We start from the raw sequence: 6,000 nt of genomic DNA, 5'->3' as shown, positions 1-6,000 counted from the left end.
AAGGAGTTAATACTTGAAAATTTCCCTAAAATTGAGAAGGAAATAGTCACCCAAGTCCAAGAAACCCAGAGAGTCCCAAACAGGATAAACCCAAGGTGAAACACCCCAAGACACATATTAGTCAAATTAACAAAAATCAAACACAAAGAACAAATATTAAAAGCAGCAAGGGAGAAACAACAAATAACACACAAAGGGATTCCCATAAGGATAACAGCTGATCTTTCAATAGAAACTCTTCAGGCCAGAAAGGAATGGCAGGACATACTTAAAGTAATGAAAGAGAAAAAGCTACAACCCAGATTACTGTACCCAGCAAGGATCTCATTCAGATATGAAGGAGAATTCAAAAGCTTTACAGACAAGCAAAAGCTGAGAGAATTCAGCACCATGAAACCAGCTCTTCAACAAATGCTAAAGGATCTTTTTTAGACAAGAAACACAGAAAGGGTGTATAAACTCGAACCCAAAACAACAAAGTAAATGGCAATGGGATCATACTTATCAATAATTACCTTAAATGTAAATGGGTTGAATGCCCCAACCAAAAGACAAAAACTGGCTGAATGGATACAAAAACAAGACCCCTATATATGCTGTCTACAAGAGACCCACCTCAAAACAAGGGACACATCAGACTGAAAGTGAAAGGCTGGAAAAAGATATTTCACACCGACACCAAAAGAAAAAAAGCAGATGTAGCATACTCATGTCAGATAAAATAGACTTTAAAATAAAGACTGTGAAAAGAGACAAAGAAAGACACTATATAATGATCAAAGGATCAATCCAAGAAGATATAACAATTATAAATATATATGCACCCAACATAGGAGAACCGCGATATATAAGGCAAATGTTAACAAGTATGAAAGGGGAAATTAACCATAACACAATAATAGTGGGAGACTTTAACATGCCACTCACACCTATGGATATGTCAACTAAACAGAAAATTAACAAGGAAACACAAACTTTAATGACACAATGGACCAGCTAGACTTAATCTATATCTATAGGACATTTTGCCCCAAAACAATCAATTTCACCGTTTTCTCAAATGCACATGGAACATTCTCCAGGATAGATCACATCCTGGGCCATAAATATAGCCTTGGTAAATTAAAAAAAAATTGAAATCATTCCAATCATCTTTTCTGACCACAATGCAGTAAGATTAGATCTCAATTTCAGGGAAAAAAAAATTTTAATTGCAACATATGGAGGCTAAACAACACGCTTCTGAATAACCAACAAATCAAAGAAGAAATCAAAAAAGAAATCAAAATATGCATAGAAATGAATGAAAATGAAAACACAACAACCCAAACCCTATGGGACACTGTAAAAGCAGTCCAAAGGACTCTCAGGAGTCTTCTCCAACACCACAGTTCAAAAGCATCAATTATTTGGTGCTCAGCTTTCTTCACAGTGCAACTCTCACATCCATACATGACCACTGGAAAAACCATAGCCATGACTAGACAGACCTTTGTTGGCAAAGTAATGTCTCTGCTTTTGAATATGCTATCTAGGTTGGTCATAACTTTCCTTCCAAGGAGTAAGTGTCTTTTAATTTCATGGCTGCAATCACCATCTGCAGTGATTTGGGAGCCCCAAAATATAAAGCCTGACACTGTTTCCACTGTTTCCCCATCTATTTCCCATGAAGTGATGGGACCAGATGCCATGATCTTCATTTTCTGAATGTTGAGCTTTAAGCCAACTTTTCCCCTCTCCTCTTTCATCAAAGTAAAAGAGGCTTTTTAGTTCCTCTTCACTTTCTGCCATAAGGGTGGTGTCATCTGCATATCTGAGGTTATTGATATTTCTGCTGGCATTTTGATTCTATCTTGTGCTTCTTCTAGCCCAGGGTTTCTCATGATGTACTCTGCATATAAGTTAAATAAGCAGGGTGACGATATACAGCCTTGATGCACTACTTTTCCTATTTGGAACCAGTCTGTTATTCCATGTCCAGTTCTAACTGTTGCTTCCTGATCTGCATATGTGTTTCTCAAGGGAGAGGTCAGGTGGTCTGGTATTCCCATCTCTTTCAGAATTTTCCACAGTTTATTGTAGTCCACACAGTCAAAGGCTTTGGCATAGTCAAAAAAGCAGAAATAGATGTTTTTCTGGAACTTGCTTCCTTTTTCGGTGATCCAGAGGATGTTGGCAATTTGATCTGTGGTTCCTCTGCCTTTTCTAAAACCAGCTTGAACATCTGGAAGTTCACGGTTCATGTATTGCTGAAGCCTGACTTGGAGAATTTTGAGCATTACTTTACTAGAGTGTGAGATGAGTGCAATTGTGCAGTAGTTTGAGCATTCTTTGGCATTGCCATTTGACCAGGAATCCCACTGTTGGGCATACACACCGAGGAAACCAGAATTGAAAGAGACACAATGTTCATTGCAGCACTGTTTAGAACAGCCTGGACATGGAAGCAACCTAGATATCCATCAGCTGCTGCTGCTGCTAAGTCACTTCAGTCGTGTCCGACTCTATACCAGCCCATAGATGGCAGCCCACCAGGCTCCCCCTTCCCTGGGATTCTCCAGGCAAGAACACTGGAGTGGGTTGCCATTTCCTTTTCCAATGCATGAAAGTGAAAAGTGAAAGTGAAGTTGCTCACTCATGTCCGACTCTTCGTGATCCCATGGACTGAAGCCTACGAGGCTCCTCCATCCATGGGATTTTCCAGGCAAGAGTACTGGAGTGAGGTGCCATTGCCTTCTCCGAGATATCCATCAGCAGACAAATGGATAGAAAGCTGTGGTACATATTCATAATGGAATATTACTCAGCCATTAAAAAGAATACATTTGAATCACCTTCTAATGAGGTGGATGAAACTGGAGCCTATTATACAGAGTGAAGTAAGCCAGAAAGAAAAACACCAGTACAGAATACTAATGCATATATATCGAATTTAGAAAGATGGTAATGATAACCCTATATGTGAGGCAGCAAAGGAGACACAGATGTATAGAACAGTCTTTTGGACTCTGTGGGAGAAGGTAAGGGTGGGATGATCTGAGAGAATAGCATTGAAACATATGTATTATCATATGTGAAACAGATCACCAGTCCAGGTTTGATGCATGAGACAGGTGCTTGGGGCTAGTGCACCTGGATGACCCAGAGGGATTGGACAGGGAGAGAAGCTGGAGAGAGGTTCAGGATGGGGAACACATGTAAACCCATGGCTGATTCATATTAATGAATGACAAAACCACTACAATATTGTAAAGTAATTAACCTCCAACTAAAATAAATAAATTAAAAAAAAAAAAAGTGGGAGACTGCCGCTCAAGTACCTCTTCATATCCTAATTAAAAAAAAAAAAAAAATCCACACTCAATGTTTTGTATATTCTAATCAATTAATGTGGGGGACTATAAAAGTGATAAAAGTAATAGATTGGCAAGATGATAGAATGAATGAAATGGTGGGGAAAGAATTATGTAACATTTTGAAAGTGAAAACAATTGTACCTGATGACTGGGTATGGGGAAAGGAGGATTATCTAGACTGATTCCCAAGTCTCTGGCATGAGTGACTGAGAGTAAGTTAATATCATTAACTAATATTGGAAATACACATAAGAAAATATTTCTTCTTGTGTTTTTTTATAGTTATGTCTTGACCAAAAAAATGGATAATAAATAAGGACTTACTGTATAGTCCAGGAACTCTGCTCAATGTTATGTGGAAGCCTGGATGGGAGGGGAGTTCTGGGGAAGAATGGATATATGTATAGGTATGGCTGAGTCCCTTTGCTGTCCACCTGAAACTATCACATTTTTTATTAACTGGTTATACCCCAATACAAATTATAAATTTTAATAAAGAAAGAGATATAAAACAAACAACAACATCATCATAAACAACAACAAAACAAATGGGACTAATTAAACTCAAATCTTTTGTGCAGCAAAGGAAAACAAGCAAAATGGAAAGAGCTCTCAGAATGGGAGAAAATATTGGAAATGAAGCAATAGACAGGGGTTAATCTCCAAAATACACCAACAGCTCATGCAGCTTAATATCAAAATATAAAAGAAAACAAACAACCCAATCCAAAAATGGACAGACTATCTGAATAGACATTTCTCCAAAGAAGACATACAGATGGCTAAAGAGCACATTAAAAGGTCCTCAAAATCACTATAAGAAAAATGCAGGTCAAAATTACAATGAGGCATCACTTCACAACTGACTGGCTATCATCAAAAAGTTTACAAACAACAAATACTGGAGAAAGTGGAGAAAAGGGAAACCTCCTACACTGTTGGTGGGAATGTAAACTTGTACCACCACTGTGGAGGACAGTATAGAGGTTTGCTAAAGAATTAAAAGTAGAGCTACCATATATATGATCCAGCAATCTCAGCCCTGGGAATAAATCTAGAAAAAACTATAATTTGAAAAGGTACATGCACTCCAGTGCTCATTGCAACACTATTTACAATAGCAAGAACATGGAAGTAACCTAAAAGTTCATCAGCAACAGTGAAATGGATAAAGAAAATGTGGTACATATATACAATGGAATATTTGATGTTGTCGTTTAGTTGCTCAGTCATGTCTGATTCTTTGTGACCCCATGGACTATAAGGCTACTCTGTTGATAGGGATTTCCAGGCAAGAATACTGAAATAGGTTGCCATTTCCTTCTCCAAGGGATCTTCCTGACCCAAGGCTCAAAGCCATGTCTCCTGCCAGCCTCCAGTATTGCGGGTATTCTTTACCACTGAGCCATCAGGGAAGCCCATAATGGAATATTTACTCAGCCATTAAAAAAGAAAAACAATGTCATTTGCAATACCATGGGTGGACCTACATATTATCATACTGAGTGCAGTCAGTTCAGTTCAGTTGCTCAGTTGTGTCCAACTCTTTGTGACCCCATGAACTGCAGCACACCAGGCCTCTCTGTCCATCATGAATTCCCAGAGTTTACCCAAACTCATGTCCATTGAGTAAGTGATGCCATCCAACCATCTCATCCTTTGTCATCCCCTTCTTATTCTACCTTCAATCTTTCACAACATCAGAGTCTTTTCAAGTGAGTCAACTCTGCATCAGGTGGCCAAAATATTGGAGTTTCAGCTTCAACATCAGTCCTTTCAATGAATATTCAGGACTGGTCTCCTTTTGGATGGGCTCATTGGATCTCCTTGCAGTCCAAGGGAGTCTCAAGAGTCTTCTCCAACACCACAGTTCAAAAGCATCAATTCTTTGGTGTTCAGCTTTCTTTGTAGTCCAACTTTCACATCCATACATGACCACTGGAAAAACCGTAGCCTTGACTAGACAGACGTTTGTTGGCAAAGTAATGTCTCTGCTTTTTAATGTCCTGTCTATGTTGGTCATAACTTTCCTTTCAAGGAATAAGTGTCTTTTAATTTCATGGCTGCAGTCACCATCTGCAGTGATTTTGGAGCCCCCAAAAATAGTCAGCCACTGCTTCCACTGTTTCCTCACCTATTTCCCATGAAATGATGGGACTGGATGCCATGATCTTAGTTTTCTGAATGGTGAGTTTTAAGCCAACTTTTTCCCTCTCCTCTTTCACTTTCATCAAGAGGCTTTTTAGTTCTTCTTCACTTTCTGCCATAAGGGTGGTGTCATCTACATATATGAGGTTATTGATATTTCTCCTGGCAATCTTGATTTCAGCTTGTGCTTCATCCAGCCTAACTTACTTACTGAATAATGTTAAGTCAGAGAAAAACACATATCACATAATATTACTTATATGTAGAATCTAAAAAGAAGAAACAAATGAACTTAGTGCCAAACAGAATTATAGATGTAGAAAATGAACTTATGGTTACCAGGAGGTAATAGCTGGAATTAATTGGCAGATGGAGATTGACATATTTACACTACTGTATATAAAATGGATAGCTAATAAGGACCTACTGTAGAGCACAGGGAACTTTACTTACTCAGTACTCTGTAATGGCCCTTATGGGAAAAAATACCTTAAAA

This window comes from Bos indicus, chromosome 1, assembly GCF_029378745.1.
Source record: "Bos indicus isolate NIAB-ARS_2022 breed Sahiwal x Tharparkar chromosome 1, NIAB-ARS_B.indTharparkar_mat_pri_1.0, whole genome shotgun sequence".
In the NCBI taxonomy this organism is placed as follows: domain Eukaryota; kingdom Metazoa; phylum Chordata; class Mammalia; order Artiodactyla; family Bovidae; genus Bos; species Bos indicus.
The sequence above is the reverse complement of the archived record's forward strand: the minus strand, read 5'-3'. Positions refer to the sequence as shown.